This window comes from Equus quagga, chromosome 11 (assembly GCF_021613505.1).
Source record: "Equus quagga isolate Etosha38 chromosome 11, UCLA_HA_Equagga_1.0, whole genome shotgun sequence".
NCBI classification, from domain to species: Eukaryota; Metazoa; Chordata; class Mammalia; order Perissodactyla; family Equidae; genus Equus; species Equus quagga.
In genome coordinates, this window is record NC_060277.1 from 27554022 (window position 1) to 27566999 (window position 12978).

The following is a 12978-nucleotide window of genomic DNA, read 5'->3' on the forward strand; positions in this document are numbered from 1 at the left end:
GGGAGGTAGGTGGGAGAAAAAGCGCGCTCCAATCCGCTCTACGAGGGGCCTCCCTCTCTCCCGGCCAAAAGACTCGAGCAGTCGAGATGCTCCGGGGTCTGCGGGGGCTCCGGAGACATGCCCACTGCCACCTGACCGGGGCGGACGGCGCGACCCCGCGTTGCTGCCTTCCCAAAGCAGCCTCAGATAGGCGCGCTAAAAATGATCTTACAATGTATAGTGCCAGCCATCCAAGCCGCGAAATCTGCTCCAAGAAAGCCACACTTAGGAGGTTACGAGCAGGACTGATGCTTGTGACGGCAGGGGCATCCGGGGAAAGATCTGGAAGCTTCTCCTGCACAAGCCCCTTCTCCGGGAGCCCCGCGGACCTCGAGACAAAATGACGGACTCAACTATTTTGAGAGTCCTCTCGACTTGATGTGAGGACCCCTAATACTTTCCTTCTCATCTCATCCAAATGAACGCAACATTTGGGTAATTTTCATTCCATTCCCCCCGTCCTTTTTAGGGGGAAGTGAGAGACTTTAAAGTAAGGAGCTCGAGCTCAGAGAAAAAGGTGCGCAAAGAGAAGCCATCTCTGCTGTCACACGTCTCCACTCTTCGAGCGGAAGCGTCGCAGCACTTTTTTTTTTAATTTCGCAACTTAGGCTAATGTAGTCCAATCGAGTTGCATACACGCTGAGTTCAGTAGAATTCACTGTAGAAATAGCTTCTTCAACAATGACCCTGGGGGAAAGCCTGTCCTGAGCCGGACCCCCCTTTAGCTGCGTCTTACCTCGACCCCCCGGCCTCCCACGGCGTCACCGGTGGACGGTCTACTCCTAACAGCATCCACCACGGGACCGCCGAGAGCCCCATCCCCAGAGCCGCTCCCGCTCCTCGCCCCGCTCGCCACAGTTCCAGCGCTTTTTAAAACTTTGGGCGCAGCTTTTACGTGACTGACGAGTAATAAATGCTCCTGCCCTTGTTCCGCTAACGTAGATCTCCTTACTCCCCTACACACTTCATAGATTCGGAAAAGATACAAAGTTAACACTCCAAAATTAAGGTGTATCCGATTCTGCGTTTGGTTTCCCCTTACAAGTTGGTGACACGGAATTCTATCCTTCAAACAAACCCTAATGATCAATCTTAGCGTCCCTCTTTCTATCCCGTTTTAAAATACCGAATAATTAATGCCAGAAAGATAATTATCAACACTGCCAGTGTTTACAGATTAAGCAATAGCGGAGCCCCAAATCACCCTCAGCGTGATTCTCTCCATTAAAATCCTAGCCCAGATATTGTTTTGCCACTGTGGTCTTGATTCTTTCAAAATCTACTTCCTAAAATCGCAAATGTAACGTTTTAAAAGACCTTCTAATGTCACCCTCCTCACAGAAATCGTAACCCGCACACCTGCGCGGCTCAGCCAGCTCCTGAAGACGTCGAACAGGAACCCCAGCTATCTTCCGAGCGGCATCTTCTCGGGTCGCCTAGATAAATCTAGAAAACAAGCAACTTCAATGAATGCAAACTAAGCTTTCCCGGGGAGAATCGGCAATGCTGCTACAATCAGTCTCTGATTACACAAACATACCTAAGGGCAGGTTGGAGGGTAAAGGAAAGCTTCGGGTTGGGGGTTGCCTACCCAGAGGTGGCTGAAACCAGTTCTCCTATTGTTATTGAGTTTAGGAAAGCTAGCTTTTGTTTCGTGGTGGATATTGGGGATAAAAACCGAGAAGCCAGTTAAGCCTCCTAGAAGTCTTGGAACGGATAAAACCTTATCTAAATTAGGACCTGAGTTCTTTTAAATTAAGATACTGAATTAAGAAGCGTAAAGACCTTAGTGGAGAAAAGATCCAGAGTCATTTGAAAGATTGTAAAAGACGGGCTGACGTCTGCATCTATCTGCCCTGTTTTCCAGGAGCTCAGTTCCACTCACGGGTCCCCTCTGTCAAATTGGGAAAGGTGGCGACAGCCGGACTCCTCGGGTCGCAGGTTGGGGCCCAAAGGCTTCGGACTCCCTCTAACCAGCACTTTGCACTTCTGCTTTAGAGGAAGGAGACGTACGGCCCTAGCTCCCTCCCTAGCAAGCAAACCGGAAGGCGCTGAGGTCCCGATCCCTCCTGGGCCCACCTGGAGACACACACCTAAAAGGAAATGCTCTTTCCTGCCCATTAAGTAGGTAGCGGCTGATGAAAGTGATTGTGTACAGTGCCCAGAAGCCCCGACGCAGGGACCTTCGACCCTGGATGTCCCCCAGGCAGGGGGGACCTGAAGCAGAAGGAGGTGCGAGGTCCGCTTTACACCCGGTTTAGGCAGTAACAGCCCAAATGACAACTTTCATTGACAGAGAAGAGCTTTCCAGGCCGGATCGGCGCGCGCGGCGCGGGGCCGCTCGGATTGGGCGGCTGCGCGTCACGTGACAGGCGCGCGGCGTCCTCGCGCCCCGCCCCCTCCCCGGCGCGGGCTCCGCCGCGGCCGCCGAGCTTCGCGCCCACTTTCACTTTCTGCACTGGGGGTTCACACGCGAGCTGTAGCATGGGTTTTTTTTTTTTTTTAAAAAGGGTGTTGAGGTGACCGTTACAAAACGGAGGCATTCTAAAGAAATCAGGGTTGCACGTATTTGTGATGGGAAGCTGACCCCGGGTCCGCTCTCCGGGAAGAAGAGAGTCTGGGAAACACCACGAGGGTAAAACTGAGCTTGCGGGTCCACCAGCGTTCTGGGAATTACGAGAGCGGCCAGGATGGCGATCGAAAGAAGAAAGCAGTCGGTGCTTCACCTCTGAACGCTGACTTGGTAATTTGGGTTTGAGGAGGAAAGTCCTTCGCATAGTTAACTACGTTGAAGTAAAGGGCCACCAAAGCTAGCTTGTTATGCAACCTAGTGAACAGCGCTCCTTTAAAAAACAAACTGACGATGGCTTCCCTCGCACCTCTAATTCCTGTGTGACTTGAATCAGTTCAGCAACAGTGCAGACAGAGGGCTCAGCGCTAGCTCCGGGGTGAGCTGATCAATCCGTGATACCCAGACCCAGCTAACAATCAATACAATGTATGTGCCTGGGCACCTGGTATTATCACTTACTATCTACGATCCCGGCTAGTTACTGCCTATCGAGTTAAAAACGTTCTCCTGTAGTCTTAAATAATGTTTGCCTTTAGAAAGAAAATATTCCAGAATATTGAAAACAGCTATGGTATCACTAACACTGTGGAAATCAACTCAGATCTCCACTAACGCGGGCTTAGCCCATTCATTTGGTCTTTTATTTATATACCAAAGTTATTATACATATTACATATTTTCAAGTGCCTGACCAGCTACCAGCAACCTGTGAACCAGTCAGACTGTCTCACACAGTGTCCTCATTGTGCCCATATGTAATAGGTTAAGGCAAATTGCAGCAAGTAATTGGATCTTGGAAAGAAAAAAACATTTTTTTCCCCATCTCTTAAAAGATGTCTCCGCCAGATGATAGCAAAGTGACCTTTAGCAGGTTGCTCAACTGTCTAGGCCCTGTTTTGTTGTTGTTTGATCATCTATACCTTTCAAAGGGTAGGAAGAAACCAAGTAAAGCTCGGGCAATTGTCTAGCACAGTGCCTGATGCAAAGTCAATGCTCAATAAGTTATTATTATTACTAGTATTGAAGTGAAAATGTACACTTCCTCCTACTTGTAATTTTAAGTGACAATATAGTGTTGTCCCTTCTTCCAGGCTTTATATTTTTATAGAGGTTTGATTCGGGAGAAGGGAAAGCTCATAAAGCAATTTGCTTCAATCGTGTATTGTGATAGTAACTTCCACTAACTAATTACATGTCATTTTGAAAGTATTTCCTCAAATTTGTTTTGAATATATAATATTGCCTTTGAATTTCTTTAACTTCCCCCTTATACTTTTACAAAATGAGAGGCTGTGTTCTTTGTTCTATACCACTAGTTATTTCACAACCAAACATGGTAACTTTTTAGAGGGAAGAGATTATTATTTTCTCTGGGCAGCTAGCTGAAAATCTCCTCACAAAAAAAGTGAAGTCTGGGGGCAAGAATCAATTAAATAACAAAACAAATCGCATTCTTTTTGCTATGTGGGGGACAAAATCATATATATTTGCAGATATATAAAAATCTTAAGAAACAGTTATGTTTTAATTTCTGCTGTTTTGGGAAGTAAATTTGGATGTTTGAAATGAAAGTTGTTTTCCCTTTAAAACTAATGTGATTATCACTAGGTAGAAAGAATATCTCTGATCTAAACCTCTCTCCTGAGCACCAGATGTCCTCTTCCACAAATGACCCTGGGCCCACTATATGCGGATGCACATGGAGCTGAACCATATCTATATATATATGGTGATTATACAATCTCCTCCCCTGCCCTCTTCCTCTGCACACTCTAGACCTCGCTTAGTTCAACCTCCCTGGCATCCATACTACAAACCGAGGAGTCATCTTTGAGTCTTCTCTTTCTTCCTCCAATTTGGGTCACTTATCAAGTTCTGCCTGATTTAACCTTGTAATTATGCCTCTGACAAGTCCCCTGCTTCCTTTCTTATTCCCACTGCTTTCGGTTAGGCCTTCCTCATCTTGCTCTCCAGCTCCCTTGCTGCCGCAGCCTCTTAACTGTAAGGCTCTGCCGTTATCATCCCCTGCAGATCCTTTCCCTGAGTGACTTATCTAAAAAGCAGATCTGAACATGCCACTCACCTTTAATGGCTTCCCTTTACTTACCAGATAAAAATCTAAGCTCTTCATCACAGCATTCAAAGCCTCTGTACCTCTCTCCACTTCCTGTCCTGACTTCACATTCCAGCCACACTTCATTCATTCATTGACAAGTGCTAGCCACTGTCCTAGGCACTTGACATACCTTGGGGAACAAAAGTAAGATCTCCGCCCTCGTGGAGCTCATATGGAAGGGGGTGGGTGGTGTCAGTAAACAATAAACTTAATAAAAAAGCATATTTTATAGGATCTGGGGAGAGTGTAGTTTTAGATAGGCTGGTCAAGGTTGGCTTTATTGAAAAGGTGACGTTTGAGCAAAGACATGAAAGGAGGTGAGAGAGTGAGCTACGTGGATAAACAGCGGAAGAAAATCCAGGCAGAGGGAACAGCCAGTGCAAAGCCCTAAGATGGGAGTGTGCTTAGCACATCAAAGAGAGGAGAGAACAGAGGGAGTATTAGGAGATGGGAGTGTACTTTTGGACAAATTCTCATCAGCCATTGTAGTAAGCTGGGGGCTTACTTTGCGTTAAATGGGAAGCCAGCTACCTGTGGTCACTCCCACAAGCTGTGGTGTTGAGACCTATGTCTCTAAGCACATGCTCCCTTCTGTTTGGATTGTACCCTCTCTCCTGCTGAGTTGCTCCCATAATTCCTTTTGCCATATTACTTATGGCACTTAGGTCTTGAGGAAGGGTTTGGGTTTATTCATCTTTGTGTCCACAGGGCTCACAGCAGGGGCACAAGCATTCAATGAATGAATGATAATGTTCGTTTATAGATTGCCTTCCAATGTCGAGTGTTTTATATGTTTATAAATTCTTGAAACAACCCTACACAGTGGGCTTCATTATACCTATCTTACAGAAGAGGAAATGAGGTTCAAAGAGGTTTGGTAACTTATGGGAAGTCACACAACTGGTAAGTATCTGAGCTGGGTTTCAAACTCAGGTGTCTGGCCAATTGCTACACTGCATTCTTTTCCCTCCTGAGGCTTCCTCACTAGATTAAATGAAGGAAATGCAGGGAATTTATCTCTGGTTTTGTTTCTTGCACTTGGCTTCCCTAAGCCTAAAAAAAACCCCATACATCATTTCTACTGTCTATATATGAATTCATTAAATGTTTAATAAATACCTATTGTGTGCCAGGTACTTGGAATATAATACTGGACAAAACAGATGTAGTCCCTTCCTTTGTGCAGTTTACACCAGAGCAGGGGAGACGCACGATTGTATAAGCAAGGGCAGTAATCTGCAGCCAGTGCTCTGATGCAGGAATGACAAAGTGCCACTGAGGGAATGCTAGCAGCTACTCCTGACCCAGCCACCCAGGCTGGAGAAAACTATAGGATGAGAGCATACTTCCTGGAATAAAAGAGTCCCCTATAGACTTGTATAAGGTACTAAGTATTATATAAAAATCTAAAGAATCTTGCTTTATTCATTTTTTTCAACTTTGGCTAATGTCAATGCCCTTTTCCCAAATTTGATTACAAACAATGTATAAAGCCTAAAGCATAAACTTTTTAACTGTTGTTTTATACTTTTCATTGTATAAGTTATTTGATCCATACATTTGTAAAGACGTAATGCAGTGGGTGTTTTAGTAGTTAATAAATTCCCAAACTATGAAATCTGAGGGCTTATTCAAATTGTTTTGTTCCACCGGAATTTGGTGGTATATTGCATCATTGGCTAGAGTTTGGTAACTCGTTACAGAATGCAAATTTTTTTATTATGTCAGTAGGAATGAAATTTAATATTCACTCTCTTTTAATTACTATTCGGTGGAAGAAATAATCCAGGAAACCATGAAAGGTGGTGTGACTGAGACAGGAAGAAGCCAGGCTGGAAAAACAGAGCCCCATATTCAGAAAGTAGCATTTTCGTGCTTTCTAACTGGTGGAAAATTAATAGGTTGTTCTCTCCAGATTTCCCCCTGTTTTTCAAGTGGGGATATTGTATTTGTTGTAATAACTCTAATATATGACTTGATTTTCAAAATTAAAAATTGAAGGATGAAAATAGTTACTCGGACAACTTGAAACTGGTGGTGGTGGCAACCAGGCAGTTGTTTTTAATAAGAAAATGATGGGGAGGATCAAAGACGAGCAGGGATCAGGATGTGGGAGTGAGTTCTCTTTATTGTAAACTGCTTCGGAGGGAGGTGAGAGATGGAGATTAGAGATGATGAAGACCTTTTCTTTGGGCTTCTCTGATCTAGCCATGGATGATGAGAGTCCCTCTGGATGAGCGTCAAAGAAAAGACATGGTTAAATGGGTAATAAAAGAAAAAGCAATAGCCCATAAATACTAAGTGTTTTAAGTTGAAAATTTTCTCTCAAAAAAAGCTTAGCTATTGCAGTTATTGGCCACAGCTTGTAAAACACAAGTTTCCCCCTCATGGAGCAGGTCCGGCAAGTCTCGGTTGTAGAGTTAGAAATATTGTGAGAATCCTGAGAGTCCTGGCAAATATATGCTTTGAGGCTCTAGATCGTGCCCCAGAGGAGGAGAAAATATGCTGAAAAAAATAGCCATAAAGTACTTTTTATGCTAAGAACAAAAAGACAGGAAATGTTTGGGGTTTTTTTTTCTCCTAAATATTGTTCCATTTTCTCCAGCTGGTGAAATAAAAAAGACAGATATGTTATCCTGCACGGTTACACAAAAACTCCACCAGCAGGCCAGTGAGATGGTGAGAGCTGCTGTCCTTGGAACAGTATGTGTGGCATTCCTGCCCTCCCCTCCTACCCCCCCAAAAAACCCCTGTGCATGTACTATTTCTCTGAGGCTACCAAAAATTTTTGACTTATAACATAGAAATTTCTTGGTTAACAGAGTAACAAAATCACAGAACTGTCATCATTACGTATAAGGAAACCTTCCGTGTTTGCTAACTTCCTTCCAAAACATTTTTGCCCTAATTACATTTTTGTTGGTGGTTTGGAGAGGCCAGGCCAACCCAAGGGAATGATTCCATTCTAATTGCATCTTTCCTTTCCCAGGAGGTCTGTGTCCTTTTATATCCACCGAACTCACTTGATTAACTGTTATCCACTTGTTACTGAGAAAAAAAAACCACCACCCAAACAAGCCCTGCAAAATTAACTGGATGTTTTGTTTTTGTGTTTTTCTCCTGCAGAGATCACAAAGCTTGTGCAAACTTTTGTCAGGCACCGGTTCTTATCCAGGGCTCTAAGTGTGACAGAGGAAAGGTGTGTGTGCCTGTGTGTGTTCTTGAAATGTCACACGTGCATCCCAAAGTGTTGTGTGTTTGGGGGCCAGGGTCCCTAGCTTGTGTCCAGTTCTGAAGAGATGGGCGACCCCCCAAAGGTTAAGAACCACTGCCGGTAACGCCCAGATTAACTCTTCCATTGTTGCCAGACTGGGATCTTGCTAGGCCCGGTTTGCTGGAAGGTATTGAAAAGACGCCTTGTAAATTTGGGTGAATGAATTTCCACAATAACCTGTGCGATTCGCAGCAGCCGCTCTCAAGATTTCACCGTGGGCATGGGAAACTTGATCCCAACGCTTGGGTTGTCCTCCGGGCCTTCTCGTCCTGTGCAGACCCGGAGCGCCCGTGTCCCGGGCGCCCAGGCAGCTTTTGCCAGAACAACTCTCCCCAGATCAGAGAGCGCCCTACCCACTCTTCCTGGGATGACCTGCCTACAGGAAACTTGGGTCCGCTTTTCCTTCAGGAAGTGACAGCAGTAGAGATAAAAAAAGGAATCGCTTAAAACCAACCAACCAACCAACCTAGAAGCCAGGGCGCCTTTCCCCGGTGCGTTTATGAGTGCGCCCGCGCCCCGCACCTTCCCGATCCCGCTGGCGGCCTTCTTCGCCCCAGACCCGAGCTCCGCGGCCAGGCAGCAGCCGCACAGCCGCGGCGCGACGTCCTGCATCCTCTCTCCGCTGGTCCAGGAGCACGGCGGCCCGCCAGGCTCCGCTCGCGTGGGAGAGGATGCGCCCCGGGCCGAGGTCCCTCCCCGCGGGGCTGCGGGTTGGAGAAGGCGCTTCCTTAGAGGGGTGTGTTGCGGGATGGGGGTGTCCTGGCACCGGGCGCCCTTTCCGGCTCCATGTAGAGCCACACCATCGCGGCTCTGCACTAGATTGCGTGCGCAGGATCTCCTCCCTTCAGGGCAGGTTGAGTCGACAGGGTTCGCTCCCGTCCTGGGAGTCTACTGCTCATCTTGGACTTCTTTCTTTCTCTGAACACCTATTTTGTACCAGCGTGGCGCTGAGGAAGCATATGTGAAGACAGGACAATGTGTGGAGGTAAATGAGACTGAAAACGCTGGGGTAAGCTCTGAGTAGCAGGAAGGCGCGAAAGAGTTGGGTTTATGGACTCCTTTTTCTCACTGAACCCAGATTACTACCCAGTAAGGGGGTGCTAATATCCCCATTTTACAGACCTCTGGAGAGATTAAATGACTTGTCCGGGGCCATGACACTGGAGCTTGTGGCTATCTGATGTCAAACGTGGCACACCAAAGTCTTGGTTCCTCCCAGCTCCCTCAGGTGCTGACCAGGAGGGTAGGCAGAGGTTTAACAGCGGAAGGAACGCTTAACCATGTGCCAAGACTGTGCTCTTCTCTCTCACTCTCAGTCCTGATGAAATGGGAAAAGTCGGACCACACCTAGGTGGGGTTGGCCCACCTCTTCTTTCTCTCCATCTGCCCTTACCCCTTTAGTGATCTGTTGCAGTCACCAGCACCTACAGCCTGACAGTCCTCTCATTAAATGTGTATATATTTCCAGCTGAAACTTCTTCTCTAAACTCCAGCCTTCAGTTTTGTTTATTCAACTGCCTGCTTGATATCTATCTCCACTTGAATGCCTAAAAGACACTCAAATTTAAATTGTTTGAAGCTTTGCCCCCAAATCTGCTCCATCCACAGTGTTCCCCATTCAGTTAAGAGCAAACCATTTTTTTCAGGAGTTGCTCAGGCCAAAAGCCTTGGTGCCATCCTTGACTCTTCTCTTTCTTTCACACTCCAAATGCAGCCTATTGGAAGATGCAGTGCCTCTATCTTCTGTGTATATTCAAAATCTGGCCATTCCTTCCAACCTCTGCTGCTGCTACTGGGCCCACACTGTCATCATGTCTCACCTAGGTTATTACGACAGCCTCTTAGTCCCTGTCCATGTTTCTGCCTTGCCCCCTTACAGTGCACTCTCAACACAACAGCCAGAGTGATCCTGTTCCATAAGGGAGCTCAGAACCCCCCAGTGACGCCCCACCTCCCTCCAGGTCACAGCCAAAGTCCTTCAGAGTCTACACCCCTGAGTGACCACTCCACCTCTGACCCCTTACTCCTCTTCTCCTTGCTCAAGCCCACTCCCCTCAGCTACACTGTTGGTCCTGCCTCAGGGTCTTTGCGCTGGCTTTCCCCTCTGCTTGGAGCACTTTCCCCCATGTACTCATAGCTTGCTTCCACCCTTTCCTCAATGTCACCTTCTGGGTGAAGTTTTCCCTGCCCACCTATTTAACATTGCAACCCATCCCCTCTTTCTTCTTTCCCTGTTTTATTTTTCTCTAGAGTACTTAACTTCTCTTGCACTAAATTTACTTTTTCCCCTCTCTTATTGCTTCAGTCCCTCCACAAAAATGTAAGTAATATATATGAGGTCAGGGATTTTCTTTTCATTGCTGTATCTCCAGTGCCTAGAACAGTGCCTGGCACTCCCTATATATTTGTTTTATTATGAATGAACCCACAGTAAAATGGGAGGGAGTGGCTTCACTATTTACTAGCTCTGTAACCTTGGGCAAGTTATTTAACTGCTTTAAACCTCAATTTTCTCATCTGTAAAATGACGGTAGTATCTATACATTATCAATGCTACTAAATAAGTCAATACACATAAAACACTAAGCACCCGAGAAGAGCATAATAACTGGTAGTGATTGTTTACTGACATATAATATTGATAGTGGATACACAGGACTGACTTGTACATGTACGTTATGTCTTGTACCTTTCTTACCTTTTAGAAGTCACTTCTCTATTTGTAGTGGTTCAGAGTAAATAAGAATGTGGAGTCTGCTGAAATTGTTTCTTTGTTATCGATATTTCTTTGTTTAGTGCCTTGGAAGTGTGCGTGACTGTTGCTGCTGACAGCCGAGCGGGGAAAGCCACATTTTGCTTGGTTTGTATCAGTAGCATCATCTACCATCCCTGTCATCTTCCATGGAAAGTGGAAAGGGGAAGTTAGATTCCCAAGGAGAATGTGAGTTATCCCCCTTTTATGAGTCCATCAGGGAAATTCTTTTGAAGACTAAAAGGATGAGGCTGCAGGGTGTGGGGTGGAATGGAGGAGGGGCACTTGAGTTAATCACCATGGGCCGGAAGTGGTGTTAGAATTGGACTTCCCTCCAGCTGCCCAGGCTGTTTCATTAGGCAGATCTCCCAAAGGAGGGCTCACCAAGCTTGGGGATAGGTTGGGGGAAGGGGGCATCTGAGGAATGGGGAGGAGGTGATAGGAGTTAGTAGGGGAAATTGGACAGTAGGTCTATAGTGCTCTTCCCTCTAGCTGGACCAGCTTCTCCAGGGCTCCCTCCCTCCACTTTGCTTTGTTCAATGCCCACCCTGTTTAAAATGGCAACGTCCCCCACTGCGTATTCTACCTGACACACGATATGTTAGCTGCGTAGCTCACCCCACCTCCTCCACTCAGTAAGCTCCAAGGGGACAGCAATTTTTGTCTGCTGTGTTCTCTGCTTTCTTTCTGGTTCCTAAGGCAGGGCCTAGCACAACCGGGCTGCTGCCAATAAATTCTTGTTGACTGAAGGAGTCCTCATACCGACCTTATTTAATTCTTCCACGCAGCCCCGAAATTAATCGAACAATCCTTGTACCAGAACATTTTAAATGCATCATCTCCTATCATTCTCGCAACAGCTCTCTGAGGTTGGTGTTGTTATAATTACCATTTTACAAATAGAGAAACTGTGAGGTTCCCTAACTTGCTCAGGCTCCCGCAGCAGCTGATAAATGGTAGCGCTGAGGACAGAGTCCACACAGTCTGGGTCCAGGGCCTGAGTTCCAACCCTCTTTGGCCCCGAAGGCCCATCGCAGCAACAGATGGAGCAGGCCTGGACCCTGAAAGGTCTGAAGGTTGAGAGGAGGCCAGAGGCTGCTGCCCTCGAAGCATCCCCTCATCGCTTCCGTGGCCGTCAGGTGTGTCGCGGGCCATAGAGGAGCTGCTCCGAAGCCAGCGCGGGCCTGGCATGGGACCATCAGCCTGCCCAGGTGGTTAAGCAGAGAAACCTCTTCTCAAACGCCCTCCCTCCAAAGTCCCTGCTGGTGCCCAACTCTAATTTTCCGGGTAGGAATAAGCAGCGGCCAGTGGGACGTAGGTGAGCCACCAAAAGCCCGACAGACCGAGCCGGGACGGGCAGGGGTTTCCCCAGCTCGGGGTCCGCCACCCCCCTCCCCCCTCCCCCCTCCCCCCTCCTCCACCCATCCCCGTGGAAGACCCCGAGGGAGAATCGCGTCGATAGGGAAACTAGAAACTGGGAACTACGACTCTGGGAACCGAGAACCCGACTGCGCTTGGCCGCTGGCGTGCGGTGCGAGCTCGGGCGCACGGGTTTCCGCAGGCGGAGCAGCGAGCGAGCCGGGCAGGCTGGGCGGGGTCCCGGCGGCCGGCGGACACGGGCGCCAGGAGACGACGGGGCGGCCGGGGGCGCGGGGACCGCTCGCGCGGCGCGACAAGTCGCTGCCCTCTGGCTCCTCGTTCTCATCGTTGGAAGGCTTAAAACACCAGAAAAACAATTTGGACATGGAGTGGTTCACTTGGTGAGCCCGTGTTTTCTCAATCCTTGCGGAAATGGAGCGATGTAGAGTCCACTCTCCTCGCCCTCCGCCCCGCGACCCCGGATTCGGGGTCCCTGCGGGGGGCTGCTTGCGCGCGTCCGGGAGCCATCCACCCACCACGCCTTCGCGCGCGACAGTTTCTAATGTAGGGGGATGCAAGGGGTAGTACACGCAAATTCACCGCCAAGGTCACCGAATTCCTAGGAGCTTTTGAGCGTTTTGTTGATATGTGTTTTACTGAGTCAAGGGATGGTAAAAGCATAACAACTCATCCTGCAGCCTTCTGGGAAAGTTTGGAGATTAAAATGCTTGAAAATTCTGATAATCCCTGTTCTAATGAGTCAATTAAAAGGAGTTCATCTACCCACCATCCCCAAGTAGAATCTTGGAAAATCAATAAAGACAGACGCTCACACTTTATTTGGAAACTCAAAACCAAGCCTCCGT

The 12978-nt window shown here is 47.6% G+C and overlaps 1 long non-coding RNA gene across 2 annotated transcripts; it reads left to right on the plus strand.

Annotated features, from left to right (window-relative positions):
* Window positions 1-2505: 2505 nt before the first annotated feature.
* Window positions 2506-12130, plus strand: LOC124246391 (uncharacterized). 2 transcript variants are annotated; one of them, XR_006890488.1, is made up of 4 exons: window positions 2506-2782; window positions 7333-7926; window positions 8942-8986; window positions 10798-12130. It is a non-coding gene; the product is annotated as an uncharacterized LOC124246391 (long non-coding RNA). The 2 variants fall into 2 exon arrangements; XR_006890487.1 differs by lacking the exon at window positions 2506-2782 and having other exon boundaries at window positions 3552-7926.
* Window positions 12131-12978: the final 848 nt, after the last annotated feature.